Source organism: Harpia harpyja, chromosome 13, assembly GCF_026419915.1.
Source record: "Harpia harpyja isolate bHarHar1 chromosome 13, bHarHar1 primary haplotype, whole genome shotgun sequence".
Classification (NCBI taxonomy): Eukaryota; Metazoa; Chordata; class Aves; order Accipitriformes; family Accipitridae; genus Harpia; species Harpia harpyja.
Window position 1 is genome coordinate 13117916 of NC_068952.1, and position 22357 is coordinate 13140272.

A 22357-nucleotide genomic window follows, 5' to 3' on the forward strand; every position below is an offset into this window, starting at 1 on the left:
AGCAAGCATAAGGAAGAACATAGTAGGAAAGCTATACACTCTTAAAACGGAAGAGGAAAAACAGATTAGCTGCTTTTTAATATTAATGCTGGTAATTCTTCAACAGTTGCACAAATCCTTCAAAAATTATCATTCGCTTTGCAGCTGAGCTCCTTCTGCAGTGCAGTTGGAAAGGCTACTGAGTCTCATGTGGCTGCTCATTTAAGCTGTTCCCATTTCCACTCTTAAGAGAGACTAGAATGTCCTAATTCAGTTTAATAAAGAACACATTGGACTTGGGGGAGGGGAGAGCAACGACTGCATTGGGAGGGGAACCGAGCAATTTCTCTACTTCAATGAAGTTTAAAAAAAAAGGCAACAAAAAAACAACAGCAAAACCAACAGTTGATCATCTCAGGAAAGTCTCTAGAAAAGGGGGAGGAGAAAGGAAGACAAACAAGCAGAAACATTTTCCTCTCTTTTTGATCTAAGTTCTAAGTAGAAAACACACTTTGAGGCACTGGTAATTTAATGACAAATTTTTTTTTTCCAAAACTAGCAGAATTCTGGTTATTAAAGAAGAGGAGGCTGATGTCTAAATAAAGACATTAACTCAATTTAGTTTAAGGGAGATAAAGTTCCATGAGTCCCAAAGAAATGAAGAAGGTTGCTTCAAAAAAATCTGATTATCTTTGCTGTCAGTGAATTGGCATTACAGTTTCAAGGTACTTTGAAGGGTTCAGAGAACTGCGACTGAAGCAGGTATCGCATTACTTCATAAAAACGGCAAATATAAAATGATGTGATCTCACAATAGTGATTAAAAATAAAAATAAAATAAAAACCTTGAATAAGGCCAGAAGGGCACTTGAATTGCATATTCCATGACTAAGTGACTAAAAAGTGTACAGAAGATAGCATTAATTAAAAGGGTTGATGACCTGTGATAAACACAATTATTTTTCTAATATTTACCAATACATTACTCCAGATTTGATCAAGGCTGAAGATGTCTATGAAACTTGATTTGAAATCTCTTCAACCAATCTCAGTTTACTGACTGCTTAGATGAAATAAATTGTAGTACCTTCCGCTGAGTCCTGTATCACGGGCAATACTCTCAAATGCTCCCTGGAAAATAAACATGTCCTATTACCAAAATTGCCCTCAATTTCATATTTTATTTTACTTCTATTACTGAACTGACTTGTTTTTCCCCAGCAAGATCTTAGTTCTGCAGACATGACAAGAGCCCAGCATGAAAATCTTGGGACAGAGAGGTTAGACCTTGCCCACTTATCCTATGTGGCTATGTTAGAACCTCTGGTCACTGCTGTTGGTTTGGGGCAGGATGGGAAATTTTTATGCCTTTCCACTCAAACATCAATCCATCAGCTATTGTTGTGACCACAGCCATGATAAGCGTACAATTTTAGTATAAAGTGAGCATCCTTACAATGCACTTAACCAGTTTCTTCCTGACCTCTGCAGTATTTACTCACTGAAGCCTGTAACGTGATTGCCTTTTTCTGTAACTGTAAATGCTGTGAAACAGTCGGAGAACATATGCTAGGATTTGCAAAAAGCGGCAGGAAGGAAACATCCTGAGACAGACAAACAATTAAAAAAAAACCAGGCAGAAGAAATAGTATGTAGAAAATAGCATATGGCTAAGCTTTCAGTAGGGAGGGAACAGCTATTTTGAGCCCAGTGTCTCCCCCAAAGGAGACAGTTTTCAGAAATGCAGCTGCAGGACCCTCTGAAAAGTCAATCCCTCTAAAATGCATCATGTTGGTACCTAGCAATGGAGCCAAGTAAAGTCCAATGGCTATACAGAACTGACCACCATGGCTGGTTTGTTTTTTTAAATTAAGGTAATGTCCATTTTGCTTGTATGAGACAATATAGCCAAGGTAGTCCTTCAAGAAAGATTTAAACGTGTGGGGATCTCCTGTGTCATACATACTGTGGTAAATAAAATAATGTTTTAACAGGACACAAAGCCAACACACTGGTCATATTTGAGAACTCCATCAATAAAGCCACAGAGGCTCAGAAGCCCAAATTCTGGAAAACAGTCAAAAAGCATTGAGCCTTATTAAATAAGCCAGCCTCATAGAAAGTGGGCATATGATGCTGTAACTTTACCTGATTTTTGAGGATTTGCAAGACTCCTGTATCTTGCTGTGCTGTCTTTGCCATAACATTTCATGCTGCTTTCATTCTGTGATCTCAAAGTGATGTATCTAAACATAAAGCAAAAGAATGGAAATTAGTTTTTCCCCCCATGTGATTATCTTATAAAATTATCACCAGCTTGCCCCAAACCATGAGCAGACCTGCAAGAATGAGCTTCCTATTGTAACACAACCAAATACTACCTTCTATTCAATATAGTATCTCCATGCTACTCTGTTCTTCAAGCCACTGTTGCAGAGGACATCTATCAGCACTGTAACACCCTTAAAGAACAACCAAGAATCTCTTTCCCATATCAACAGTGAGAGACTGCTTCACTGTCAAATCTTTGGGATTGATACATCCATGGTCCTTCAAATTACAGACTGAAATACAAGTAAATTCATCTTTTCTTCTTACTCAGCTTGGTGCCTACTGCAAAATGAGGAGTGGGTTATGTTGATGCAATAAATAAAACAAGATTGTGCCTCTACTGCAAAGACCATAAAGATTTCACAGCATCTTACACTGCTTTGACAGAACCCAAAGACAGGCTGGATGCTCTCATGGAGAGGAGATTTGCTGGCCCAGAGCCTGCAAACTACATGATGAGCATCACACAAACAAGAGAAGGTATAGCAATCAGGAAGGGAGGGATTAATGAAAGTCAAAGGTGTGGGAGATACAATCAGGTTGTCACCCAGTGCAGAAGAGATATCTAGACAAGGCATCTTAAATTATTTAAATGAAAACAACACATTTGTTTTTGTAGGTGCTGCTGCCAAGACGGCTTTTAGGGAAGGCCCTGAACACCCAAGGGTGTTAAGAGAGCTGGCTGACAACATTGAGAGGCCGCTCCGCATAATCTTTGAGAAGTTGTGGAGATCAGAAGACTGGAAGAAGGCTAATGTCATGCCCATCTACAAGAAGGGCTTAAGGGAGGATCCAGGAAATTATAAGCCCATCAGTCTTACTTCAGTCCCTGGGAAAGTTATGGAACGAATCCTCCTGGGGGCTATCACAAGTCAAACGAAGCACGTGATTGGGAAAAGCCAGCATGGGTTCACCAAGGGCAAATTGTGCTTGACAAACCTGATCACCTTCTACGACATAGTACCCTGCTTGGTTGATGTGGGGCAAGCACGGGACGTTGTCTACCTGGATTTCTCCAAGGCTTTCAATACAGCTTCCCACAACGTCCTCCTAGAAACATGGATGCATTATGGTCTAGACAAGTGGTCTGTGCAGTGGGTGGGGAACTGGCTAACAGACTGCACCCAGACGGTTGTAGAAAATAGCTCCTTTTCAAACTGGCAACCTGTCACAAGTGGGGTCCCCCAGGGATTGATATTGGGCCCGATGCTGTTTAATATCTTCATAAGTGCTCTGGATGATGGGATCAAGTATACCCTGATGAAGTTTGCCAATGGTATCAAACTGAGTGGGGAAGTGGGCACTTCGGAAGGCAGAGCCACCCTTCAAGGAGGACCTGGATAGTCTGGAAGAGTGGGCTAACAAGAACCTTATGAAGTTCAACAAAGGCAAATGTAAAGGTCTTGCACCTGGAAGAACATAATCCAGGAGTGCAGCACAGGCTGGGATCTACCCAGCTGGGGAGCAGCTCTGTGGAAAGGGACCTGGGGGTCCTGGTGGACAGCAAGCTCAGTATGAGTGAACGGTGTGCTGCTGTGGCAAAGAAAGCCAGCGGAATGCTGGGTTGCATCAACAAGGGCATTACCAGCACAGATAAAGTCATTATCCATTCTACTCAGCACTTGTCAGGCCACACCTGGAACACTGTGTTCAGTTTTGGTCCCAGCTATACAAAAAAGATGTGGCCAGGCTGGAGAGTGTCCAGAGAACGGCCACAAAGGTGATCAAAGGACTGGGAAGCCTGCTGTATGAGGAAAAGCTGAGAGAACTGGGTTTGTTCAGCCATGAGAAAAGGCAGCTTAGGCAACACCTTATCACCATGTTCCAGTATTTAAAGGGTAGCTACAAAGAAGATGAAGACTCCCTTTTTACAAAGAGTCGCATAGAAAAGACGAGGGGTAATGGGTACAAGTTACTCCTGGGGAGATTCCGATTGGACACAAGAGGAAGTTTTTTCACAATGAGAACAACCAGCCATTGGAATAACCTCCCCAGGGAAGTGGTGGATTCCCCAATATTGGACACTTTGAAGATTCAGCTGGATAGGGTGGCCATCTTGCCTAGACTGTGCTTTTGCCAAGAAAGTTTGGACCAGATGATCCTTGAGGTCCCTTCCAACCTGGTATTCTATAATTCTATGAAACAAGCCTGGAAGTTTAAGGTGTGATTCAGAGTTCACTGATGTCAGTGGGAAACTCGTCATTCGCATCAAGCCCTGCCAGGTTTGGAAAGTCATTCCAGTCTTAAAATGAAACTGTATGAATGACCACTTGTGGCAAAAGGGCACAGATAATCTCAGTGACCTCAGTCAGCATTTTCCTCCTCTCACCTTCATGCTAGATTCACTTGTTTAAATTATTCTTTAAAGATCTCTGATAATAGGTCCCAAGCCCTGCGACACTACTGCATACAGCAAGAAGCCACCCCCTAAGTCCAGCAGCTCCTTGCACAGAACAAGTGCCCCCCCTTAGCCCACCAGCAAGGTGGGGGAGACGAACCCAAGCAGCTCCCTTGCCCTGCCCAGCGCCAGCCTCTGCTCTCCCCCTTTGCCTTCCCCCAAGCCCACGGGAAACAGGACCGCAGCACAACCCAGACACCAACCCACTCCATCAAAACATACACCAGGGGAGACAGTGGAGCTCCTTAAAAAGCCTGACCTGCCCAAAATGTCTTTCTTTGACAGAACACCTGAGCTGATGGTAAATGCTGGTAGCATCGCACAGGGACACATGGATTTTCTTGGATCCAAATAAGTTTTTGCTGACAACACTATTGCATTGAGTCCCAGTAACTAAAACCTGTGCACATCCATGTCTTGCTACAAATGTGAGCTGAGATGCTACAAACATCCCCGAAAGCAAACCGTTCATTACCTGCTTGCATCCTATCTGCTGACAGCTTTTCTCTGCAAATCCCATGAATTTGCCTCTTCGTTGAAATAAGACAGGTTTTAATAAACCCACGTGTACTTAATGCTTTATCTAGTTTGTTTTTTATACTGGTATTTAATACCTTTAGGTCTGTAACAGGCATATTGAATCTTCTAGATGACTGACGACTATATATCATTGCTTTGTGTTTGTAACAGAAAATATTCAGAGACACAGGGAAAATCTGAGGTTAACATCAGTGGAGCCAAAAGAAGAAACAGGGGGGTTTGCCCCACTTTAACACAACTCTTTAGAACCTGCCAAGATGTTTAAATTTCATTAAAAAAATAACTGCTATATCATGAGCAGTGACCAAAGTCACAGTATGTAGTTTTGCTTTCTTTTTCATTTATCCATCTGCTCTGGAACAATGAACACTAGTATTAAACCTAAAAATGCCAAAGTATTCTGCAGACAAACCATCCTTGCCAGCTTCCTACAAAGGCCAGGCCAATGGACACTGGGAAAAGCAACAACAAGAATGACCAGGAAAACTCTTTACTGTTTTTCTTATTTGTTTTGGCTGCTTTTCCCACTATACCACCTTCATCATCAGAGCTACAATAGTACTCATATGCATTTGTATGTAAATTAGCAAATACATGCACAGCTCTCATATGTAATACCATCATTAAAGAGTAAAACTTTGGGCGTTTTAGAGTCAGAGGCAGTGAACTGATGGCTGATAAATACTGAAAACAGTCCCAACATAATTAACACAGGACCAAACGCTGCAAAAGTACATAAAATTCACAAATGAGGTTTTAATTCCTTTCATTAAATTTTAATCAGCATCTCATTTTTTGAGGTTTAGATTAAAAAGCAATCTAACTTTATGTTCCTTTGCCATATTCTTCAGTTTTGCTCCCATCCCAGCCCCTAGATTTTGCATATAACTGAAGCACAGTAAGGAGAAGCTGAGAAGTGAAGCCTACAGCAACATTTACAAATTAAGAGCTAAGTCAGAGATCAGCTATCCCATACACACAATATAAATTTTTGTTCTTCTCTCTTCATTAGGATTGATGACACTGCTGGAAAATAAGGAGCACATAATACCTTTTATGGGAACGTAAAGCACAGATGAATTAGCAGAGAGAGAATGCAGCTAAATCAATTTCTCATCTCAAGATAGTAATGGAGACAATTTCTTGAACTTTACTATGCTTGTAATGTATTGATCAGCAAAGCTTCACACTGAAAGTTAAACTAGGTATTTTTCCAGTGATAAAATGGAGGGTGGCAGTAAAACTCTAGGCAATGCACCAAAGAACGAGGATTTTCTCCAGCCATGTTACAGTTCAGAAACTCAAAGTTTCCACCTACCTGCCAGTTACTGCAATACACGAGAGGAAGATTTCTAGATGAAAGCTGAATTAGTCCTGCAGGAGCCTTCACAGAGCAGATTTAAGGAGAAGCAGAAAGACACAGAGCTGCTCTAGGAGTGATGGCACAAACGCCAGTACTGGTTACGCTACCTGTGGCATGAGCCTGCAGCAGCAGTTTAGAGGTAGCATTTTTGCTGCAACATTTCAGCTCCCCTTGGCTGCAGGTTGCCATAAAGAGCCATTTCCCAGAGGTCTTTCAGCCTCTGCTGTGACTACATCGTGCCCTAAGGTGCTGATCCCCTTCACAAACTTCTGCTACTCCTCTGAGGCCTCACAGCAGGTTAGGATGAGGAGAACCTTTGTCTGGCCGACGAAGATGCCCTACTCAACCACCATGAAGAGCAGTGACACCAAGGAAGGCCACGCATGTGCTCCATGGGCTGGTGAAGTATGCCTGGCACAGGCCATTTGCTTCCAAGGACAACACTACAGCTGCATGGCAGATTTTAGATATTAAAAGAACAATGCAGATCAAATATGAGGATACACGTATCCTCTGCTGAAGTAAAGTGAAACACTGGACATATATCCTTCTGGAATACCTATATTTACTTTAGCAGGATGGACTTTTGTATCATTTGACATTAAGAACTTAACTGAAGTGTTAAAATTGGGAACTCAGGCTTCCTACAGATCATCATCAGAGCATCCAAAAGGTGATTCTGAGAGAACACACACACAAAAAAAAAAAGTAATTTGGGATTTCTCTTCTCCTGCCCAGTGGCTGCCTGTCTACCTAACCATACACAAACACCAGCTGATAACCTTCCATGAAATGAATAAACCTCACCTACTTTAAATCAATGAAACACAAGAGTTTTCTCCACTGTATTTATCATTATTTTTATTACAACAAGGGTGACCAAGAGCATCCTGTTATCTAAATTGGTTGGTCATGATTAAACAGTATTTAATTATTTTGGGAGCAGAAAAGGGGAAAGTAAGCCACCTTAAGATAAGAAACATAAGAACAACAACAGAGTACATGTATTAAATGAGCAATACCAACAAAGACTGTAATATCAACTGGCAAAACCAGCAACAAAAAAGTTGACAGTAACAGAATTATCATCATCAATCATGTACCATTACTTTGGTTCACTTAACAGAATTACATCAGAGCACAGTCTCTCCCCACATGCTGGAAGTCCTTTCTTGAACACCAACATGATGATTTTGTTGCCCTTCCCTCATCTATGTTCAGCTTTCTGGTTGCACCTTCCTAGAAGAACTCCAGGAATTCAAATTCAAAGTAGGGTCCAATGCTTCAGTTAACAGATACTGTACAACGCTAGATTATGTTTAAAGTGGGTTTTGACTCGAGTTACTGGTCAGATGCCTACCAGTCACACAAAGAAAACGGGTACTCACGCTAGAAGAGACCACCACAGGTGTAACCACTGACTACCCAGGAGATGCCTGCCTTGAGCGACTGCATCAAGCGGCTACTCTGTGGCACTGGCGAGAATATAATCCAGCTCCCTTGGGCAGGGCTTAGCTTGTCCCATTCAGGAGAAAATAGTCTTTCTTGCAATTCCTTCCATCTTTCATTACATAACTTCAAACAGCCACAGCAAATGAATCGGGGATCCAATGCAGCCTCCTTCTACAGGAGTTTAATTTATCTTCACAGCAAATCCATCATATGCACCAAGCTGAACAGGAGTTTTGTTGCAGGGGAAAAACAAATAAATGCAGTTTACAGTTTTCTCAGGAAGTGCATTTATGTAAAACAAGGCTAAAATGAAGTTATAAAAGCATACTTCCATTCTAGCGTTTAATCTGAAAGAGGTTGGCTTAATATCTTATCTGTGTGGTGTCATTTAAAAAGGATATTCCACTACCTGGTATTGTCTAAAAGCTGGAATAGTTCTTCCATCAGTCTAATACAGCCTCTATGCAGTCAAGTTGAATAAAGCAGAATTATGGCACTGACAAGCTGTACCCACCGGGGGAATGCATGCTAGCGGGCTGCTCATCCGAGTTGGAGAGGTATTTGCCAACAGCAGAACCTCAGATTCACTCTGACAATCCTGTCTCCATCCCCACCTTGTACGCAAGTGTGTTTGAGTAGGTAGAGGTTTGCCTGCCCATTCCCACAACTCCTGCACTTGTCTGCTTCTTTCCTTTCTCTTCGTTCCCTAAGCCACTCCCTTCTCCAAAACAGACCCCCTCTCAAAAACACATTTTCTTCTCCCCTGTCATGCCAGGCTGTCACTCCTCCAGTACCTAGCCAGTCTCCTCTCCTCCGCCTCTACTCAGCTCTCTTCCTTCAGGTCCACAACCTATACCTCCTGCCACACAACCATTTCTTGTCCTCTCCTTACTGAATTCAGATAGCATCCTGGCTGGCAGTACAAGCTTGACACCCCGAGAGCTGCTGAGAAACCATCACGTTTCCCTTGACAGCTCTCACACTTGTTTCATGCTCATCTCCTAGGAAGGACAGTGGACACTCACTACCCATCTCCTTCTTCATGACGTTCATAATTTTTGCAGGTCTCTTCTATGTCAAGTACTTTCCAGACCAAGGACTCCTGGTAGCTCTTTGTCACCCCATACTTTGGATTTTTCTTCTTCTTTACATTTTGTGGACTGGGGAAGGTGAAATAGAAAACATGGAGGACCAGAGCTGCACATAGTATTGAAGACAGGGAAGCGCCAGGCATTTACACAGTGGCACACTCATGCTTTCTGTTTTGTTTTCTGTTCTTCACTAATGAGTACTGACACTTGTTTCACTAATCATTACGCTGCCATTTTTACAGGACGACCACAAAGTCTCCTTCCAGAGCAGTAACACCTGGTGCAGCACTCATCAGGGCATACGCTGCATTGTGACCCCCTCCCTCCTCCCACACGCATTGCTTTCTTTTATCTACAAGCAATTTCCTCTGGCATTTTATCGTCCAGTCATTCAGTACAAGGAGTTCTCCTGCAACATATTTCAGTCAGCCCTTCTTTTTGTTTTTCTTAATACCCTAAGCCTACACTCTTGCAAAACTACAGTTCCTTACTTTAAACTATGAGGTGACTGAAACCATTCAAACAAAATCATTGCCAAAAATGACATCAATAGACAACCCTGCTTCCTTGAAAAGCGCTCAAACTATTCTTTCCCTTCACAAAATTACTGGAAAACAGCCCCTCTCCTAAATGAAATTCCCCAATCACTCAAAAAAAAAAAAAATCTTCAAGCAGGCACTCCCCATAACAAGCTTTAGCCCTAAGCGTTCCAGTTTGGCAGAGTTGAGAACACTTTAGAGCAACATCTTCTGTCAAGAGCCCAACAACATAACGCTTGGACCTCTTGTGCCATGCTAACATGCCACCCCTGCCCCAAGAAGATGGAGCAAGAGCTCCACAGCTCAGGAAACAGCACTGCCAGGCCAAAAAAACCCCAACCTCAAACAAATAAGCAGACAAACCTAAAAGTCTAACAGCTACTGCTTGGCTCCAGATCTTCCACGCAGAAGGTAGGAGGGGAAAAAAAAAACCAAACCATCCCACCCCTCTGCAGACACGCTCCTATGCAGTGCCAAGAATATTTTGAAAGACAAGATGTATAATAACTTTTCAACTGAATATTCATTTCTGAATTGAAGGGAAACATCTTAAGGGAGAGTGGGTGTAAGGAATGATTCCTCCTCAGCACCACCGTGCTATTTATTAAAGGCTGTGAATACCCACAAGAATTCAGCTTTGGCCTTCGCACTGTACACTAACAAGCTTAGTTTACTGACATTCACAGAGCATATGGAGCTCTGCTTCAAATGATCCCTTTGAAAGAGACAATTAAATCAGACAACTGGAGATTGAACGACCAACAGAGCTAATTAAATTCTTACATCCTGTTTGTATATTTATCCAAATCTTTCTCACCATTCTTGCTGGGAAGGGGAATGGATTGGCTTGGGAGGTCAAGGGAACAAAAGCAAGCCCTTCATTTTTTTCCCCTCCCCTCCATAGTTACAGATCTGTTTGGAACAAAACTTGAGACACGAAATCAATGCACCCAGTGGTGGAATTCATCTTATTGTGACAGAAATATTCCATTTTCCCTAGCTTACATTTTAAATTGCTTTCTGATATACCAGGTTATTATTTTTTTAGCCCCTTTGGTTCCTTACATAATTAAATGCCATGCCATTCAGCTTTTACAATTACTTTTACCATTTTCAGAGGAACATTGACACTCAGCAGCTTTCTCAACTTTCTGTGAAGAATTTATTCCCCACAAGTATTAGCTCTGCTGAGTATTTTCTTCCTCATTACATTAAAAGCTCTTAGGCATCCCTATAGAAATCTTTTCCTTGTACAGGCTTTTCTGTAAAGTAGGTAGTATTTGCCCATCCTCAGTTTCCTTTCCTAGTTTTTCACGTAACCAGAAGTAGCATAGAAAAGGGGAAAGGACAATGCTTTTTAATACCATGGTGCCTTCAGCTTGCAGGCAAGGGAGAATGACTAAGCACAACTTACTGACACATTTTTGTAACAAGTTCAGATTTTGCATTTAATACTTGCAAAAATAACAACAATGCTCCCAAAATGTCTCCTAGGCAAAGCTAAGAACATTTTGCCCAGCTGCCCTACAGGTACAGATACACAGCCTCTGAAGCTTTGAGAACTGGCTTCTATGATTTCTCTTAGAAAACTGCCTAAATTTTGGAGCATGCATGTTCCCAGCCCTTCTAACTTCATTTTCAAGGTATTGCCCACACTAAACGCAGGTCCAGCAGCACAACGCTCTCTCCAATTTTGCCAACTTGTGAGAAAGCACGCAGGACACCTTACAAAAGTACTTATTGATATAGAAGTGACAAAGTAAACGTATCATTCTGCAAGGAGCAAGTTCATCCTGCTTAACACTTACCTGAGAAAAATATAAACATCGAAACACAGATTAGGGTAATATCTCCCTTCCAAGGTAGGCTAAGGAGAATTATTTGGCCAGTGGATTTTTTTGTTTTGGGTCTGTTTTGGTTTTGTTGTTTGGTTTTGTTTTTTTTTTAATTTTGTGGACCACTGGGGGAAAAAGAAAAAAAAAAACCACACACAAAAGAGCACCTTAAGGAAAGGGCCTTTTAAATAAATTAATGGCTAAAGCTTTATTTCTGACAAAATTGCCAGCTTGTTTCTTAGCAGAACAATAGGAAGGAGTTTCCAGAGAGCACCTAACAGGCACCAGGGAGAAAGTCTTCTCTATAACAAACACAGTACAACACCATAGGATCTTCCCCAGGAATGAACTATAAGCAGGAAACACTTTGAAGAAGGTGATAAACTTGCTTGTCATCTATGGCTCTACTTTATGTACTAGTTGACCAAGCCATCCTTCAGAATTACTGTAATGTTACCAAGCATCACCCTTCTAACTGAAAGCAATGTATGCCTGACCGTTTCATAACACTTTCAGCTCTATCACAGACAGAGCTTGAATTATTGTCCCAGACAATTCAAGAACCAAAAGGGTCTGCCCGCATTTCCCCACGACCCAACTGGCGTCCTGGCACAGTGCTTTGCATGAAGGTGAAGGAACTGGGGGCTCTGCAACAGGGAGCCCAAGGATCATCTCTCATTTCAAGTCCCAATTTTGTCTGAGGTCACAGTGACCTGAATCTAGCATGAATTTACGCATATCACCCTCTGAGCAAGTGGATCTGCGCCAACTGAACCTCATAAAAGTTTTGGTTGCTAGGAGGTAGCAGTGGACATATTCTAAAGTCCTGTTTACTCGAGCCATCGAGGTTCCCCTCTGGAATAACCTTCCACAGTCTGCTCACTGGTTTCTCCTTCTCTTCTTGAGACATCAGACTTCTGCTAAAATCTGCAATTTCCCATCTGCTGTCATCTAGAGAAGCCTCTCTATGAATTACGTCTCCAACTAGTCTGCAAAAGATCTCCAACATCTTCAGAACAAGCTCATATCTTTAAACAAGCTAGATAACACACCTAGCATAAATTCTGTTCAAGTCAGTCTTGCATTCAGACACAGTGTTGTTCAGATGCCCACGTATCAAGTTCCGAGTCTCAAATTCCACAAGACGGCACAGCAGGCAGAACCTCAGTACCCCTTTATAGAGCTTGCCTCAGCTTTTCAGCCTGCTCTCTCTCTCTAAAAGACTGTTATCTCAAATGGATACACAATATTTTTACATCAACGTTTTTCATCAATTGTTTTATGTGGATATTAAGTTTCAGAGTGTGCTATCTGGAAATCCAGGCTGCTCCAGATCATGCTTTTAAAGACTTACTCTATAATTCTCCTACCAGTTTGTTGGAGATGCATTTTAATCCTCTGATTTAGAAACGCATAAAAGGATTTTCCATGGTTATTTTAGCTAAGATGGGACTTAGAGTATTTATTTATTGCATTGTTTACATGTACTGTGAGGCACCCAATGAGGAAATGGAGAAATAAAAATAAAAACAACCTCTTCCTTTAGGCCACATGTCCTGGTTTTGGCTGAGATAGAGTTAATTTTCTTTCTAGTAGCTGGTATAGCATTATGTTTTGGATTTAGCATGAGAATAATGTTGATAGGAACAACTGAAAACATCAGTGTGTTAAGTAATGTTTAGACTAAGTCAATAATTTTTCAGCTTCTCATGCCCAGCCAGCAAGAAGGCTGGAGGGGCACAAGAAGCTGGGAGGGGACACAGCCAGGGCAGCTGACCCAAACTGGCCAAAGGGGTATTCCATACCATGTGACATCATGCCCAGTATATGAACTGGGGGGAGTTGGCCAGGGGCGGCGGATTGCTGCTTGGGAACTAACTGGGCATCAGTCGGCAAGTGGTGAGCAACTGCAGTGTGCATCACTTGTTTTGTATATTCCAATTCCATTATTATTATGTCATTTTATTATTATTATCATTATTATTTTCTTCCTTTTTGTCCTATTAAACTGTCTTTATCTCAACCCACAAGTTTTACTTTTTTTCCCCCGACTCTCTCCCCCATCCCACTGCAGGGGGTGGGGGATGTGAGCAAGCGTCTGCATGGTGCTTAGTTGCTGGCTGGGGTTAAACCACAACACCACATCATTTCTGACACCATTTCTACTTAGAGATCAGCTCAGTTTTGTTTGTTTTATGAAGAAAGTAAGCAAACACAGACTTCAGTTTTTTATCATCTACTGAACCTATGGCATGTAAAGCTCATTTATCATCAAGCCCTAAACTCAAGCTGAAATGTTAATTACAGACACAAAGAAAAGGTAATGTTTTTTCAATAATTAGTAAGCAAGCAATTCTCAGAACAGTGTTATCTGATTTATCACAGAATTCTGGAAAGAAGATGGTGGTGCTGACACACTCGCGGTTTCTCTTCTGTTCACTTTTCACTTACAGCAGATTCAAGCCTCTCTGGAGTATCTACTCAAGAGATCTGACCAGGAAAGTAATTTGTAACTCTGAGCAGAATAGATGCTAACCTCCCCACTGATGCATCCTTGGGAACAGCCCAAGGAACAGTGGCTACAAGCAATGTGACCAGAGGATTAAAAAGTAATGCCATGAACCTCAGGTATTTTTAGTTCTGACTGTGGACTTCTTCATGACTAAAATATGCAACTGATAATGACATTTCTAACAACCCTCATCACCGCAAATACCAGCAAACGTAACTTGGGGCTGTAGAAGGGGAGTGAGGAAGGATTCTGAGTTGATTTAAAAAACACCATTAAAACAGGAGGTAAAAACAACTGCAGCAGAAATGAAAGGTGAGAGACACTGCAAACGTGCTGAGCAAGTCGGAAGCAAAAGCAGCTCCTGCAATACCATCCAAACCTGAGCAGGCAGTGCTTCAGCCTCTCTTACCCAAAGTAAGCAGCGAAAGATCTTCCCAAAGCTTCAACGCAGCCAGACACAAGGGAAGGTAGAACAGGGCCACAAGTCTCCAAGAACCCCTCCCATGATGAAAAATATTCTCACTCAGAAAGCATGGTGGCACAATTCTAGAGTTAAAGCTGGCGTTACCGCTGTGTGGCCTGAAGTGCGTGAAAAGATTCTAAGCCTTGCCCTTGTTTCCATGCACTTAGCTCCAATGGCACAACACTAGCATTCACGTTAAGGAAACTCCATTACTCCTCTTGGTCAAACCTCATGGTCCTTAACTTAGGTGCAAGGTGCAAAACTTTCTCTTTAGAGTGGTGGGGTGGTTGTTGGGGGAATGGGGTGCATGTTTTTTTATGGTTTGGTTGGGGGTTTTTTTAGCATTGAAGTAAGTCACAGTAGCACAAGAAAAGCATCTCTTAGAAATTATTTGAATAATGAATTTAATAGTTATTATTGGATATTGAAATTTGATATGTTACTTTTCTTGAAAATTGATACAATATTACTGAAAAGAAAAATAAAAGAATTCTCTTAAAAAAGCATACAGGTTGCATGTACTACACTGCATTATCTGGGAGTCAGGACTCAGCCTTACCAACAGCAAGGCTGACAGTAGGCATACGGTGACCGAACCCAGGACAGCGCTGAGGCGTTCCAAAACAGCCTTCCTCCAAGACTACATCCAAAGGATGAAAGCATCAACCTGCATGAGCATAAGGTAGGTGTTCAAATAGCAGTCTCATCTGACAAAGATCTTGAGCAGAGACCCCACGGGGAAGGCTACAAAATCATTACAGCATTTTCTCCAATGTGCGTACAACCTTTATCTCGCAATGAAGAATTCTTATTACCATGCTTCAGTTAAAAGATAAGAAGGACGGATAATATATAATGAAGGTACTGCGTATATGATTTAAAGTTGCCTCCAAATACCTAATGTACAAACATTTGTTTTCCTTCAGATGCCAAGAATCAGGCCAGCACAACAGTAACGTGATTCTGGCTTGTGCAAAATAATGCTTTCTTTTTTAATAAAGCAATGGTCCTACCTAAAAAAAATATATATTTTTTTTTAAATCAAATTGTCCTTATGGAAGATTCAGAGACAAGCCTTCTGGATAAGAAGTAACTGCATGAGACAAAAGACAATCAAAAGAGTACTGTTTTCTGCCGTGTTCTTAGCATTCCTGGACTGCAAATTCAAGTTACAGGAAAAAGTCTGTGTATCAGATGCTGTACTAGATAATGTAACAACATGAATGTCTAAAGATTATCTTTGAAAAGTGAAGAGTCACAGTGAGCCTAAATTTTTTAATTTTATTTTTTAAACATTGAGATCCCCACTATAGATTTGATTTTCATTTTAGTTTTCCTACAGGGCATTGGCCTGGAGGAAGCCCACCTTACAGAAGAACCTTTAAGGCATTCTTTACTTCATCTCACCCTGCATTAATGTCTCCAGTAATCAGGACTCTGATAAGTCTACGTGGTCCCATACTGTCCTGCTGGTATATTTTCCAGTAATCCCTAGCCATCTCAAAAGCTGCACCTCTCTTTTCATCTTCTGGATATGCATTTTACCCAGGTCTAGATTCAACAGTGGACTGAAATTCCTTGCACACTGAAAGTTTCAGTTGTAATCTCATTAACTCCAGGCACTAAGTTTTTCAGGGCTGAAATGGTCTGAACGGACCCTCCATAATGCCCTGTTCCTTTGAGTTCTCCTGCCCTTGCCAGAAGGAGGGATAGTATAAAGTCATCTTCCATCACAGGAAGACCTTATGATTGATGAGATAACTGTCTTTTCTCAAATACTATTACAGTGGTTTTGCAGAATGCAAACAACTGTTGAAAACAGATGAGTGCTAGTCTGGTGTGCCTTACTTCTAGCCAGCTCCAGCCGCCTTTTTTATCCGTGGTGTACCAGCAGAAGCCACAACCCAGAGGCTGTTCTTCCATTCAGATGCCTTTTGGAGTGCCCTCCTTCCCAATGTGACCTATTGCAGGCCACAAATACATCAGGAGGATGATGAATGCAGACAATCTTTCTGTGTTTGTGTAAGAGGAAAAATATCTCTCAGGTACACTTTTTGCACAACTAAATGCAGGCAGTGCTGAGGCAGCTGGTGATGCCTCCCCATGTTCACCAGCAAACCAGGGTACAATTACAGATCATGGTCCTGGAGATCCATCTGATAAATTATTATATCCTTATTTCCAATAGATATGCCCATTCCTGTCAGGAGAACCCGAAGATGCAATTCTGATGATTTATTCACTAGTCTGAACTATGAAGTCCTGAACTCAAAAAAATTTCTTATAGTAAAACATACATTACTAGTCATTTTCTCTGGACAACATAGGACTACTTAAGACATGAAATCCTGAGATGAATAGACCTTAGACCTCTCCAATTTGAGGTTTCTGATTAGTTTGTTGAGGAAGATGAGATTTGGGAATGCTCATAGGTCTTCATTCTTTTCAAAGTGCAAAGAACAGCGAGTGCAGTCTGCACAACTTCTCCACCGGTAACAGACATATAGCTTCATTCTACAATCTGTGGTTGATCGCTATTTCTAATTCTTTAGGGGGTTACACAGTCCATTTAACCTACGGAAAAAATGGTATCGTAACTCTGTGGACATGACTTTACTGGTTTGCTGTCCAAGGTATAGAGCTTTCACACAAGCAAGAGACTGGTATGTTTTATATGCCCGCAAGCACAGGACACTAAGTCAGCAAGAGGTTTCTGGTTCATACTACCTGAACGTTTTCAGATACTTTAAACCACCATCATGTACTTCTTCCAGATCCTACTTCTATTTCTCAGGTTCTTACAGGCTCTTAACAACAAGATGATGCTCAATAAAAATAAAATCTTTAACAAGACAGTAGGCTCATTTCTATTTTCATTTTAGCCATATCCTCAAATGGACATATTGCCTCCTGGGTATCAGGTTAATATCAGAAGGAACTTGCTCTGGACTTGAGAATGTCACAATTTCCAGTGGGTTCATGTCTTTTGGAAATCCCTAAACTGAAAGACTTTAGGTAAGATGGAAAATCCTGACACAATTCAGGCTTTGACTCCATTCCTATGCCTAAAGGACCACCACAGATGGCCAGTTCTGGCCTCACAGGGCTGTTAGCATCTGCTTTGTTTCTAATAAGCAGGGGAAAGGAAAGACTCACATAGTTCCTACTCCTAAGTCTGGCAAAGTAGTAAGAAAAGTGTTCTCCCCCTCCCACCTGAGTGCTTTGGGAAAAAAAAAAAAAAAAAATCACCGATGTGAATCAAATAACTTACCAAATGATTCATGACTCACATCTGAACAAAAAAGTACCATGTCAATAAACAGAATCAGAAAATTAAAAGTTATAACTGCAGATGATTAGAGCGAAGCACATGAGTATTATGGATTCTGAGTCTTAAGAATGGATGACATACTCGCTGCATCTCCTTAACACTGGGAGAAAAAAAAAATTAAATCTATTTAGTGGCATAGCACCAGCCTTTGCAAAAAGGGTAAAAATAACATTCATCACAAGAGGCAGGAGTCCAACACGTTAGATAGTTTGTGATGAGAACTCTGAATACACCAGATAATATCAAATTAGTTAACTAAAAAACTCAACAAAACAGCCATTTACAGATAAAAAGAATTCTTGCCTATGTGTTTCCAAATTAACAACTAACTGGAATTACATGTATTTGCTGTTTTAAAATAAGAAAAGAACCAGATACACAAAAAGATCTGGATTTGCCCACCCTCTCAGACACATTGGGTTTTAACATTTACAGAGTACTGAAGAAAACACCCCACCTCTTTTCTCTTGATCTGATGTTACATTTGGCACAAAACTTTCATGTTCAGAAAGAGATTTGGCTAGACAACAGATGGAGTATTCCATTAAAACACGAGTGGCAAAATGTACCCACCCCCCCAGTCAAAAGCAGCAAACCACCTCTCAGTAATATCTGCCTGCAGATCGCAAGCTGCTCACACGGATGCTTTTCCACAGAATACCTTTTCCTTACTCCTATCTAGAAGTGTTCTTCTCTGTAAGTGAATTCTGTAATTTAAAAAAAACCAAAAAACCAAAAAAAACCAAAAACCAAAAAAACCCCACCAGCCTCAGGTATTCTTCCTAGCACCATTCACTTACCCAGAAAAGCGTACAGAAACACTAGCATCAGAGGTAGGCACACCTGCAGAAGGCTATAAATGTCAAAGAGAGGTCTGGAGCACTTGAAATAGTCACTTCTTGCTGAACCAAGTTAAGCGTAACTAGGAGGAAGAGAAACTTTGTTCACTTTATAAAGAAAGATATGTGGTAATATAAAAAAAAAAAAAAAAAAAAGAGAAAGAGAAAAACCAGAGGGTACATTAATTATAATGGTTCTGTGGTTCTCCTGTATTTCAATTAGAAACCACTTTATTTACAGCTCCTGGCTCAGCAGCAGGCAACCCAACAAAGAACATTTTTCACGCTGCAATTTCTAATGCAAATAAAAGTAAAGGTAACCCTAGAGTGGTTTGCTAACTTATATAATGAGACAGGAAACAAACGGTTCAAGTGAATAACGAACATGTCAAACGCATTCATAAAGACCACACGACTCAAATTCTTTGACAAGTACATTTACCTCAAAGAACTATCTAAAATAGCTCTTTTTTCCATAAATATATAAACACTTTTCCTAAGATATCATTTTAATAGTAATTTGAACATACAGTCCATCAAAATGTAAAGTTAAACCCATTCTCTCCACCCTCAAAACCAAGAAGTGACCACTAGAGATAGAAATCTGTCTTTTTTGCTCAGCAAGTCCACAGTTACTGATTTCAGACAAAGTGAAGAAGAGCCCTAAGAGGCAATGCTGGGGTCTGCCCAGGCATCCCCTTTTGCACTACTTGCAGCTAGAGCAGCATGCAGGAGGTGAATGGGAGGAGTAGAGAAGACAAGTGGAAAAATCCATGTGTGAGAGAAACTAGTGTACACAAGTAGGTCTCCCAACAATGACTGAAACATCTCCCTGAAACCAGGGCAGGTTCACCAATGACTGGCCTTCCATGTTTGAGCAAACCCTCAAATTTGCCACCAAATTCAGTTTGGTGATGGAGTTAAGGCACAGCCCCCTTGCAGACAGCGCCATATACTCCTCAGATGCCAACAGCACAGGTTGGAGTTCCACCACCTGCATCCTTCTGCCCCCAAGTTTATAGTTTACAGCCATAATGACCAACTCCAGCAATAAACAACAGACCTGCTTGTTCAGTAAAAAGGGTCACACCCACTCACACCACATTATTTCTCCCAACCTTTCCCTATGAGGACAGCCTTATACAGACAAAGCTTCCAGCAGCCAGCTACCAGCCCTGTCCAAGTTGTTATGCTTTTACTCAAAAATGTAACATTATGGGGGAAAAACTCCTACAGCAATTTTTCATTTCATTTTTAAAATGGAAACAGAATAAATTTTGTGTGGTTTAACAGCACTTTTCCAAATTGTGCCAGATACAAAATTTTCCATCTTTTCAAATTCATAAGGTTGCATCAAACACTGGCATGCTCTCTCAAATGCTCTTCTCCCCTCTGACTTGACAGTTCACTTAAAAATACCTACAAGAACATTTTGGGCTTCTGTTTGGCAGAATGTTTGGAAGCAGTTTCTAATATCATAGAAAATGCCTATCAACAGTTGTTAGCAGCACAGGAGTAATGTGTCTGTATACAGATGCTCATATGCTAGCAAGCACTTCACTGAAAGAAGTGATGCGTGTTACTTTCTGCAACCTATTTGACTACGGGTAGTTTCAATTTGTATTTTGCTCTCAACAGTGAGGAGATTCAGGAGTGGATCTTGTATCTCTATCAATTTGCAAAGGCCTACTGCATTTAGAAAAGCAAGAAATGCAGGTTCTTTAATATTTCTTTAAGATGTAAGCATTCCTTCAAGGCTGTAGAAAGTATTTTGCACTAGGTAAACTATTTAAACTAAAGACCAATGCCTTCATTATCACCCTCCAAAGATGTCCTACTTGACAACCGTGGGTGCAGCTGTGCAACTGATACCACCACCAATTTGGTTGGCTCATCTCTCCAGGTTTCCTATACAACCAATTAAAAAAAAGGAGGAAAAAAAAAAGAAAAAATAAAATTTCCAGAAAAGAAGGTGACCCATAGCACTGAAATTCAGTTCCTCCTGAGCTGCCCTAAAGAAAAAACCCTCTGTCTCTACTGATTGCAAAGGGGCCTAACAAAGTTAGGAGCCTAATGTAAGTAACTGATCTGGTCAGAAGCCTAAACTTAGGACAACTCAGAACAGCCTGTTATTGATACTGCTATCCTTTGCAGTTTATATCATAAGCTGCAACAGCAACAAGTTTGGTTAAACCTTTTCTATAACTAACCGGTATCGGCTTTTTAGGGACCAGACGTCATTTGGTTTGTAGATAGGCTCAACGCATTGCTAACGAAGACAAGGTTACAAGAAAGCAGGCTGTGACGAGGCAGGTGCAATGGTACAAAACGCAGGGGAGGGAAAACTTTATGCAAGGCAAACATCAAAGATAAAACACTTTTCTGCTGTTATGCTGGAGAACCACGAGAGCTCCACCTCTAGAATTGTATTTAACAGTATAACACGCCAAACCCACCCACCCAGCTGAAAAGCCCCCAAACACAGATATCTGCCCACTACACCAAACCACCCCTAAGAGCCACCTAAATCAGAATGACCACTGAACGTACCAAAGTGTCGTGTGTGCTATGAGACCACCGTGGCAGCAAAAGCCGAACAGCACGTAGCAAATGCCCGAGCTGCACCTCCCGCACCACATACAAGCCACCAAGCAGGTGGCCTTTTCCACTGGACAGCACCGTAAGGAAAAAATTTTGCGAGAATCTCAGCAGCCCTGAAAGCTGCTGTCACATCTCTGAAAAAAAATCCTAACACACAGTACCACTCCCACAAAAAAAGGCAATAGAGCTTGTCCTTATGTAAGTATGTATATTATTTAACACTCAAAAACAACAGTTCCATCACATCTATACAAAACCAGAAGTGCTGAAGAGCGGGGGGGGGGGCGGGGGGGGGCGGGGGGGGGGGCGGGGGGCGGAGAAGAATTTCTACTCTGTTGTACCTATCCATTTTGTCTATTTGCCTCAGGGCAAGTCAAGGGCCCTCAACACACTCCAGAACAAGGACCACTGTGCATTTTCTTTCTCTTCTTTTGTTGTAGCACAAGGTGACTAATGTGAGTATAATTCACACAGTATTTGCATCTATTAACTATTATCTCCGAGGAAATTATCTTTTGGATCTAGGAAAAAGTGATTACAAAACACCTTAAAGGTGAGCTGAACAGATGCATGCCATCATCTTCAGGCAAACAATTGTTCCTGCTTTTGCAGTCATCTGAACAAGTTTTGCTGTTCCTCAGATTAAACAAACACATGCCACTGAGATGCATGCATTGCTTCTGAGGTAGATGTGAAGGAGAAGGCCTGGGTGACAAAAATAACTTTCAAATAGATGTTAGTATATTCACATTGCAAAGAACATGAAAGGAGGCAGGAAGCAGGGGAGGGAAGTGTGTCTCTCATATCATATTTAAGTGACAGTAAAAGTAGCAGTAACTTTTTTTCCCTGAACTGCTAACAGATATGGGACCATTGCATAATCTTCAATAATCTTGTAAATTCTATTCACATTTTTTCTGAACATTACAGGAATTCACAGAATTAAAAGCAAAAATCATGATTTTTTTTTCACTCATCACTCAGAAGAAACAGATGCAAAATAGAGCAAATTTTCCTGTAAAAACAGCTTCGTCCTACTTTATGAACTAGTTATTCCTAACTGTAACCACCTCCCCTCGCACA

The 22357-nt window shown here is 41.2% G+C and overlaps 1 protein-coding gene across 6 annotated transcripts in view; it reads right to left on the reverse strand.

Annotated features, from left to right (window-relative positions):
• Nucleotides 1-22357, reverse strand: part of TRERF1 (transcriptional regulating factor 1) — a 104844-nt gene that overhangs the window by 29435 nt on the left and 53052 nt on the right. For all 6 annotated transcript variants that reach the window (XM_052806549.1, XM_052806550.1, XM_052806553.1 and 3 more), the window contains one exon: nucleotides 2128-2225. The gene's annotated coding sequence lies outside the window, so the exon portion shown is untranslated. The remainder of the gene's footprint in view (nucleotides 1-2127; nucleotides 2226-22357) is intronic.